This window comes from Psammomys obesus, unplaced genomic scaffold (assembly GCF_907164565.1).
Source record: "Psammomys obesus unplaced genomic scaffold, mPsaObe1.curated_primary_1811, whole genome shotgun sequence".
NCBI classification, from domain to species: Eukaryota; Metazoa; Chordata; class Mammalia; order Rodentia; family Muridae; genus Psammomys; species Psammomys obesus.
The window spans coordinates 8,251,256-8,262,122 of NW_026588752.1; the positions used below are offsets into that span (position 1 = coordinate 8,251,256).

The window sequence follows — 10,867 nt, forward strand, 5'->3', positions numbered from 1 at the left end:
AGTGAGGAGGATGGCCACGGCTACACCGCCCTGCATAATTTGCATGAGTAAGTCCCTCTCAACACGGATTCATTCTGTTGACTTTGCTGCCGTGGAGACCCTGACTCATACATGTGACGATTTAAATGATCACTTGCTTCAATATTGAGTAGACTTTGGTGTTTTATTTATGAAAAAAAATCATTATTTTATTAATTTCTGTAACAGCTTTTTCATCATCAAAGATTTCTGATTTTTCTTCTTCAGGCAATTTTAATAATTTATGTTTTCTCCTATAGTGTTTGTTCATTATTCCTGGTTCATTATTCCCTTAAAAAAATCATTGTAGAATCCTGTATTTATCTCCAGGCTCCCATTTTCAGTCATTTCTTAAATTTGAAGTTTCTGTCTTATTTTAAGTTTCCTAATATTTCTAGAAGTTCGTTGATTCTTTTAGAAGTTTCAAAAAGCAATTTTGGCTTTATGATATTTTCTTATCTTTTTTTTTTAAATCTTATTTTGTTTGACGTTTCAATCATTCCGTTCCATTTTAATTGTTTCGTATTTGTGGCTTGGGTTTTTTTTTTTTTTCTCATTTATTTTGAAGATTAAATTTTCCTCCACTTTGCTTCTTTCTTATCTCATGTCATTACTGAAAATGAAGTAGTTCTTTCTAAAGAAGATTTATTGTATCTCTTATATTCTTATGTAAGAAAGAGAGTCACAATAGGTTCCCTTAATAATAACACGTTATTATCACCACAATGTACTTTAACATTTCATCCTCAGTTTGTCTTTAATTCATAAGTAATTCAGACTTTATTTATGAATCTCAAACTCTGACGGATTTTCCCTTACAGGCCCCTATAAGAGGTGGTTTGAAAGTGTCTCCCGATAGCTTGTGTACTAGAAGTTTGGTCCACAGTGTGAAAGTGTTGGGACTTTGAATGGGAGGGGCCTGGTGAGAAGTGTGCTGGCTGCAGGGAAGGAGGGCCCTGCCCATGTAAGAGGTTAGGATGGGCTTTTAGGAGAACTGTGACATGAGCTAGCTCCCAGGGGGCTGTTGCGACGTCTTGTTTATTTGTTCTACAGTATAGCTGCTGCCGGTCTCGGCTACCGTCTCTCTCTGCCCTGCTTGCAATCTCTGTCAGGAGGTGACGCGGCCAGGGCACTCTCCCCAGAAGTGGTGGAGTAACACGTGGGCTTCCAGACTCCAAAACTGTCTCCAGATTAACACCTTCCTTTTACAGAGGAAAAATACCTGGCCTATGGTATTGCATCACAATGGGCTCAAATGGGCTCAAAAGGACCTCAGCATTTTTCTCATGAGGCCTAGAATCCTTTTCCACAAAGCTCTCCAGGTAGTTAAGGAATATCATCATGCTGATCAAGAGACAGAGGAAAGGAAATAACACACACACACACACACACACACACACACACACACACACACACCCTTCCTTAACCTAGAACATTTTATTTTAAATTACGGACACATCAATCCGGCTTCAAAGGCTTTGTTGAATAACAACCATGTTTAAGACAGTGAGCTGGCAATAATGGCAGTTCTGTTGCTCTCATAGAACTGAAAGCCAGTTTGGTAACATGGAGTTTTTAAATGTAATGACCTTCTCTGGGGACACCTCTGGTATCTGACATTGCCTCATGAGTTCAACCTCATTTCTCAACGCTCCTGGGAGCCAGCTGGCATTACCTCTATCTCCAGACAAAGAAGCAAGACTTAGAGAAATGCAACAACCCACCCATGGTTTCCCAGCTAGAGCTCAGACTGAATTCTACGACACACCAGTCTGACAGCATGCACAAGCTCAGTCCTTGAAAAGACTAGGCCACTTTCCTCCCTCTACCGTTTTGTCCACACAGTTGGTAAATGGAGAGTGGTACTGGCACTTTTTAAAATCTATTTTATTTTGGTTCTTTATGCCTCTCCCTTCCTACTCTACCCCAATCCACACCAGGTGGGAGAGAAAGAAGGCCTGAGTGGGACAAGGAGGTGTAGTTCTCTTTTGATACTCCCTGCTGGTGAGGGCCATCCGGTTCCTTGGGGCAAATCTTCATAGCCAGGATGTCTCCAGCTTCTCCTCAGCCTCCATCCAGGAGCAGCGAGGCAGAAGCAACAGCAGCCTTCTTCCTTTGAGCCCCTCCCCAGTCTCTCTGGAGCTCTGGCATTTACTCCCTCTCCAGAGTCCTCAGAATTAAACCATCTGCAGCTAGCAAAGATCACGTCCGTCTCAGAATCTGAGAGAGGCGAATAATCTGCTGGTGTGGACAGTCTGAAGCAGCCCCATACCCCACACCTGGGATTAAAACAAAAAACATGTTTACATAACATAACTGAGTTTTTTGAAAGGAATCAAAACTTCCACTACCGAGTGGGATGAAAACAGGTAGCTAGGCTAGGAAATACTTCATTTTCAAGCCACCCTAAATTACTGAATGGTCAGTTGGCTCACAGAATCTTGATTTGGGAACCTGTTTGGGAGCCTTTGGGATCTGCTTCGCCTGTCTTGCCGGGTGCCTTGCTCACCCAAGCAGAGGCTCATCCTGTGGCTTTGGGCTTTGAGAAGACGAAGCATGCTGAACACTCCTCCCTGGAGTCCCATGTGACACAGCATTCACTGGCTTTCCCAGGCTGGTTTCCCTCTCATCCATACTGCCCCAGAACGTCTGATCTGTGGGTGGGGAAGTTAGGATCCCACCTGCATGTCGGTCACCCTACAGTTCCATTACCTGGCTGTGTGTGACAAGAGTGCATACAAGTTAGGCCTATTGTCCCACTTCAGCTTTAATAGTTTAAACTAGGGTTGCAGTCCCCACATTTACCAAATCGTCAGGACATCCCGGAAGTAAGTATGACTCGCCCAAGGACACTGGCAATAAGCCAGGACTGCGGTTCAGAGCTTATTCGGCTGTGTTCTTCCTTTGAGGAGCGTTTTCATATCGGAGGTTCTACCTTTATCTCAGAAGGTGGAAGGGGAAATAGAGAGTTATGGCACCCAGTGAGTATGCTCTCCTGTGCTGATGGGCTTGTTCTGGCTGTCGGGAAAAATGACGCCATACAGGCACTATTGCAATTGTGGTAAGATTTGGCTTAATCCTCACTAAAGTGTGAGCCTTGAACTTTTAGCTTTAGCTGGGAGCTTGTTAGGAATGCAGATTCCTGGTTTCTCACCAGCGCCTGTGGTGAGGTGCACGCTCATTAAATTTTAGGATCAATATAGGGCACCAGAAAGTCCATTAATTTTATTTTCACAAGCACAGCTTGTTTTTAAATTGTGTATAGACCAGTCCTCTATGTCTGAGAATGTTTTTATTTGTTCATCTCTTCAAAAATGCCCTCCTGGGAACTGCTGTGCTCTGGCTGTATGTGTCCCCCTAAAACTCATACACTGACATTTGGGAGATGATTTGATCGTAAGGGCAGAACCTCTAGGAATGAGCCCAGTCAGGCTTCATCACTGGCCACAGAGGGACACAGCACGAAGGGACAGCGGCAAAACCAGCCACCAGCCTCCACTCCACACCAGATCTGTTAAGCCTGGCCTGGGCTTCCTGGCCCTCCAGACTGTAAGAAATGTTTCTTCTCCTCATCCTCATCCTCATCCTCTTCCTCGTTGTCCTCTTCCTTCTCCTACTCCTTTTAAATAAGCCAATCAGGATTTGGCCCTGAGAGTTTCCCCTGATTACCTTCTCTAATTGCAGTCATGTTTCCAAGGCTACCTCTACATAACATAATTGGACTAAGTTTCCAATCAATATCTCACAAGGGGATTACATTTCAACGCATGAAACTTGAAACAACGAAAACCCTCTCTCTTGATTCTAGGAGGTAGGAACCTGAAGTCAGTGTCTGTTGGGTGAAATCAAACACCAACCGGGCTCCAGCCCCTGGTGTCTTTGTTCCTCACCTGTGCCAGCTGGTACTGGCTGCTGGCATTTCTTGGTTTGTGGATACCTCCCTCCAACCTTCTGGGTCACAGCTTCAGAGTCTGTGCTATCTTGACACCACCTTTCTGGCTTTGCCTGAGAACTCCGAGTTTCTGAGAATGTAAGCATGTGCAGTTAGGGTCCGCCCAGATGGTCTCTCATTTCAAGACCTTTGAGGTGATGGTGTTCACTCCATTGTGGCTATGTCCTGTGTGCTCTCTGTTGTGTCTTGGATCTGGAACGTGTCTGTGGTGTTGGAGGCTGAACTGCTAACCTGTGAGATGTTAGGAGATGGGCATGTGGAGGGACATTAGACCTAGTCCTTGAACGGACTATCAGGATCCCAAGATATTTCTTCTCTCCTTGCTTTCTGCCCCTTCCAGGTGGGTGGCCTTCTTTATCACCCAGTGTATGCTTCTACTGCACCACAGGCCAAGGCCAATAGTACCTGAGGTCATGAGCTGAGGCCTGTGAAGCTACAAGTCCATATGCATCTCTCCTGCTAATAAGTTGTTCCCTCAGGTGTTTTATCACACTGGTGGAAAGCTGGTTGAAACATCCTCCAAAAGTGCATCTTAGAAACTTAATCCACAGTACAGCAGTGACTGGAAGAGGGGTCTGCAGGGAGATATTTACTTCATGATAGCCTCTGCCTCAGGGAAGGATGAATGTGAACATTGAAAGGGCATAAGGAGAAATTTGATTTCTTTTTCTCCTGTGCTCTCCTCCTGTTCTTCCTCCTTCCGCTATGAGATGACAGGAAGAAGGCCCCCTAAACACCAGCACTCAGCCTTCCCAATCTCTAGAACTTTGCTTCTTCATAAATTACCCAGACTGCCATATTCTGTCACAGCAGCTCTGGCCTGAGCAACAACAGGCAGCAATCTAGTATATCTGAGCTCTGTGTCTAGTTTTGTTACCATTCTTTTGTGTTTTTTAAGGTGTGAGTGTGAGTCTGTGTGTGTGTGTGTGTGTGTGTGTGTGTGTGTAACAAACCCAGGGCCTTGCATATGCCTGGCAATCACTAAGATAAATCTCTAACCCTTTGTTTCCATTTTCCCCCTATTCCAAATCAGGTGCAGAGAGGCTGATGGCAGCACCATGTATAAGTTAGAAGCAGCCAGGACAAAGTGTCATGCACCAAGACCAAAGGGACAAAATACACAAAACTCAACTGTACTGCCACATCCATACGGTGAAATACTTGAAGATACAAACAAGCCCACAAATACAAATATGTTATTACCCGAAGAATCAATATATGGGGATAGATCTGGCTAAAGAAGCACAAAACAGCCTAAAAACTGCAAACTTTTTTGAGCTTAGCCTGGCTGCTGAGGTAAATGGAAGGTTATCCCATATTGATGGGCCGCCGTGTCCCTTAAACAGTCTACACCCAAATTTGCACCTATGGAACCCCAGAATGCCTCAGTGCATTTGGAGAACAGGACGGACATTCATACGGGGTTACAAGGTAGTCGGACTATGATAATAATCCTGGGAGCCAGCCCAATAGGATGACACACCCCTCCTAATTCAAAGCATTTCCGATCAATCATCCATAAGCTCCAGTAAGGCTGTGGGTGTGCCTCATTGGTAGAGAGCTCACAGAATGTATAGAAGCCCCAGGTTCAATTCCCTGCCCCCCCCAAAAAAAAGCAAACCACTAGGGTAGTAACGGCACAGGAAATTTAGACCCAGAAAGTGTGATGCAGGCCAGGAAGACAGAGTCCGACAGCCCCTCCCCACACACCCAGAAACATAGCCAAGATGCCCGAATAGTGTAAAAGGACAATGGTGAATGGAAAAGGTGGGAAAACATCAACAAATGGTAAAAAACCAAACCAAACCAAACCAAACACCTTAATGGAGGGCTTTGAGGGCTGGAGATGGAGGCGGGCAGGTAGAGCAGCTGTGGGCACGGGCTCACAGCACTGGTGGAACAGTCTCTTCCCTGGCGTGGGGCTGCTGGAGCTGTGTGAGCAGGCGATCCCGATGGTGAGGTCAGACGTGGCACCCCTATGGTGTAGAGGAGGAGCAGATTTGGGGGAGAACCTATGCAGTTTTGAGTGACAAGGGGCAGAGAGCAATGGACAATGGACAAGGGACAGTGGATGAAGAAGACTCCGCCGGCCTCAAGACAGGACTGGGATGTCTCTTGGAGGTTACTCTTTAAAGAGGTATGGCTAGAGGACAGCCAGGCTTTTGAAAAGACACACAAAGGCTCTGAAGGAGAGCTAAACAGTATGAAAGCAGGCCTGTCGGACCTCGAGGGTGACGTGGGTCGGATCACAGAGCCTGTGCTTTGTGTGCAGCAGGACACAGATGAACCCACGATAAGAAACACCATCCAACAATGGCTTCGTCAAAGAGTCTAAACAGGAGGTGGATGCAAGCAGGAGGGCCCAGGAAGAGGATAAAGAAACGGGGCTGAGCAGAAAGGAGTTGGGGCTGCAGGGGGGAGTGGATAGCCCGAGAGCACTCATCCAGAGCAGACCAAAAGATCTGCAAAAGGAAACGGACAGGTTTTCCGGCTCAGGTGGAAGCAAAATACTGCAAGCCTCCTTGAAGGAGGGAAAAGAACGGCTCTCAAAGAGGAAAAGAGATCACGGAGTTTTTCTCTTCCTGGGTCCTTCCGTGTCAGTGCTGCCCTGGTGGACAAGGGGAAGGCAGCCATTAGCCTAACCTCTGAGAGAAGCTGTTTGTCCTGCCTAAAGCACATGGGTCACCTAAGCCAAGCGGGGGTCATCAACCTGATCTTAGCATTTCCCAGAATTCACCTGACATTGTGTGAGGGTGAGTGGCAGCCATGGTGGGGAGGGTGGATTTGACAACATTCGCTTCCGATGACCTTCTGCCCAGGGAGCTCCAGCTAGAGTATTGGCCTCTGTGGACTGCTTTCACGGAGGTGCATGCACTGAAGAGGTTCCCTACCTACGGAGAACAGAACTTGCTGAACAGCTGCTTTCTACAGAAACGCAAGCGGGGTTCGGTCCTACATACGTCCTCTTCGTTCTGCTGTTAGGTTCGGTCTTCTGTCCTTGCAGCAGGAGACAAGGATGCTCATATTACTGCAAAGTTTTTGTGAGATAATATATAGCTAAATAAAGAGAAAACAAAACAAAACAAACACAAAACCTTTAAGGGACTTTTGCATGTCATTGTCTCAACTGCTCACAGTCCTTAAGGGCAGAAGCCAAGGGGCTGAGCAGAAGACCCTGGTCTCTGCTCCTGTAACCAAGTGAAATGGGGTTGCAGCTTAAAGAAAAGACCTACACGTTTTTCAGTCCCCATGTGTGCACGAGACTCCCTTCCAGGCCCCCAAACTACTTGCTAAACAAGACACCTACAGGTGGGGTTACACCCTGGGAACACCGGTGGTGATTGTTGGCAGATTTGAGCTTTCCAACTCAATTCCAGCGTTCAAAGTAGTGGTTATCGTTATGGCATATTCTTTTGCCTCCTCCTATTTAAAAAAAAAATCAAATTTATTTATTCATCTATTTATTTCTTTGTGTGACTATCCTTATGGATGTGCACGGGCACACCCCAAGAGGGCAGGTGGCGTACATGAACGCCACAGTGCAAGTGTGGACGCCAGAGGACATGGGTTATTTTTATCTCCTCCATGGCTCCTGGGGGTTGAACTCAGGTCACTAGGCATGGCAGCAAGCACCTTTATCCAACGGGCCATCTTTCTGGCCCTGCTTCCTTTTTATTTTATATATTTTCTTAATTAGAAGATTTGAATTTACATACTGAGAAAAAAATGAAAGATGTCGAGGTTGACATAAAAATGGAACTCAGGGAGAACAGTTAATGTATAGAACAGCACAACACTTTCAATAGTGTTACTCACAGGAAGAGGAAATGGGTCAGCAAGTATTTGAACAGCAATTCCCAATAGAGCAGATCCAGGAGCATAAGCAATCTCATAACTGATCAGATGTTTAATTTAATCAGTCATGACTTTCAGGTTTTTAAGGACAGCAGAGATCACACTTACTGAGATTTAGCTATACCATAATATCTCTTCTTTCATCGATGCTTTCTAATCTGTCATCTTCTCTCTGTAAATCCCCCCCCCCCCTTTTAATTTTGAGACAGAGTCTCACTATGTAAACCAGGGTGTCCAGGAATTTCTTCTGTAGTCCAGGCTGGCCTCAAACTCACAGTGACCTTTGCCTCCTGAGTGCCGGAAATAGAAATATGTGGCATCACATCCAGTCTTTTATTTATTTATTTATTTTTTTCTTTTGAGACAGGGGTTTTCTGTGTAGCCTTGGCTGTCCTGGACTTGCTTTGTAGAGCAGACTGGCATCGAACTCACGGAGATCCTCCTATTTCTGCCTAGGATTAAAGGCATGCGCCACTGTGCCTGACTTGTTACCCTTTTTAATGCTGTTTCTGTACTGCAGATCACAGGAACCGTGGCTGTCAGCGCCCACGTCTTTGCAATACATTTTTGCTTTCCCCACTTGCCTTGCTTTCTCTAATGCATCCACGGCACCTCGGCTCCTAGGCTTCAGCATCTGGGGGGTTTGCACATAATCTTTCTTAAGGAAGTGCCTTCCTAGCTGTATGTCCCAGTGAGGGCATTTAGACCTGCCATTTGCATAAGTAAGAAGTCATTTGTGCAGATGAAATGAGCAGTTACGTATGTGCAGACAGATCCTAATAGGTACCGTATGTGCCAGCCCCCCTGGACCGATTGGTTATTAATGCAACAGATGGGGCAATTCAGCATTGGCACGCTCCCCAGATGCCACCCTCCTCCTTCCAGGCCCGCATGCTTCTGGCATCCTCCACCTCTTTGTCTCTGCAGAGCGAGTGCGGTAAGAGGCATCCAACACTGGTCCTTAGTTCCAATGACAATGAAATTGCATTTCCTTAATGAGGGTGCCACTGGGGAGACCCCACAGGTCCTTGCTGCCGAAGAGCCGCTTGCTCCAGCGAGGAAGGATGGGTTTCTAAATGGGTCCTCTATGAGAGGCAGCCTGGGTGGAAATCTTGAGTGTGTGAAGTTCACAACTTTCGCTCAGCTTCCTGTGAGGTCAGCATATCCCACCGCCCTCTCAGAGCACTTTTCCTGCTCTGAGCCTGATGGGTTTTTCCTTTAGGGTTAGATCTGGGGTTACAGTGACAGGAGGCGATGGGGGAGGAAGGAAACGTCCTTGCTGCCCTGGAACTCCATGATGGCACACTGCTCGCTTGCCTTAGGCTAATGAGAAACTCAAAGAATACCTTTGTTTAAAAATAAACAAGGTAGTGACCACGCCTGCACTTTTCTACTGTAGGCGAACATTTCCTAAGGACGTGGTAGAAAATATGGAACAAATCGCTAATGGAGTGTTTAAAATCCCAGTGTGGCCTGGTCTCAAATTCACTCTTGATGAGTGGCATCCGTTGTTTGCTCCATCAGTTTTCCCCAAGCAACCTCGGAGGTGGATGGCTTGTCTCTCCTTTTCCATAAAGGGGGAAAGGAGAGCCAGAGTTTCTGTAAACGGGGGAAGCAGAGTTAAGTAGCTCCCCAAAGGCCAATAGCTAGGAAGTGTCTAACTGAGGTTTCCTACCTGCCCCTCACAAAGGCAAGAGTTTTCCGTACTTTTCACTCCCTCCTCCCTGGAGGGAAAGAGAACTGAACTGAACAAGCTTTGCTTGTCCAAGGTCATAGCTAGCCAACAGAGTGCTGACGTGGGTCCCCCGGCCCACAGCAAGTTCTCAGCCTTCAAATCTCACCAAAGTATCAAAGTCGGAAAGCCTTCCTCCACAGTGGGAAACTGGGGCCCCTAGAAAACTAATCCTGGGAAAAGTAACGTGTTAGGCAGCCAGCTGGGCAATAACAGGCTGCAGGTAATGTAGGTGGCTCATACTTATTTACAGCTGACAAATGTCGACGTCAGATGACAGACACCTAGGCACATGGATATTCTTCTCCCTTGGCATTGCACACATTTGAAATATACTATGCTTTACAAAACTTTGAAAAGTAGGGTCTTGAACAGAACACATTAACCAATATTATTATTATTATTATTATTATTATTATTTTAATTTTGGGTTTCCAAGAGAGGGTTTCTCTGTGTAACCTTGGCTGTTCTGAAATCCACTTCGTAGACCAGGCTGGCCTCGAACTCCTAGAGATCCATCTGCCTCTGTCTCCCGAGCGCTTGGATCACAGGTGTGCGCCAAGCACTACCCAGGGACCGATATCTTTAACATCTCATATGTATGGTGGACTAGTGCAGACTCACGCTCCTGCACTTGGAGCTTCCGTTCAGGAAAGTGAGAAGCTAGGGAAAAGCAGCTGGAGTCGCTGTCGGTCAAACACTGTTCTGCTCATTGCTGGGATCTGGAATCAGCTAGACAGGAACTGACCCCCATCCTGACCCTTCCCGGCCCGTGAACTGCCTATACATCCACTCTTGTGAGATTCGGCACGTCTCCTGCAGGTCTGGAACACTCGTGTTCACTCTTGTAGCACATTTCAGTGCCCTACGAACTTTTGGTCATTACCGTGAGAGATGCCTTCCCATAGGTACTTCCCCTCTGCTGTGAGCCCGTCCCACGGTGATACCCAGAAAGGCTTATTTATTTGAACTGTTTCCAAATATTTGAACGTTGCCATGAGGTAGAATTAAACAAATGGCAACTACTATCATCTTGGTTACTTTTTATTATTACAACTGGTTTTGATGACATGTAAACAGAGTTGTGCGGCTTACCTGGTTTTACTGCACGTGCTCCTTCCTATACATGTACAGAGGGTGAAAACGTGGCAAAATTTCAACTAAAAAGTGGGCTTTTCATGTTCTCTTTCCTTCCTTCCTTCCTTCCTTCCTTCCTTCCTTCCTTCCTTCCTTCCTTCCTTCCTTCCTTCCTTCCTTCCTTCCTTCTTTCTTTCTTTCTTTCTTTCTTTCTTTCTTTCTTTCTTTCTTTC

The 10,867-nt window shown here is 46.1% G+C and overlaps 1 pseudogene; it reads left to right on the forward strand.

Annotated features, from left to right (window-relative positions):
• Positions 1-2,852: 2,852 nt before the first annotated feature.
• The window catches only part of LOC129674441 (dnaJ homolog subfamily C member 9-like), a 14,177-nt pseudogene continuing 6,162 nt past the window's right edge, over positions 2,853-10,867 (forward strand).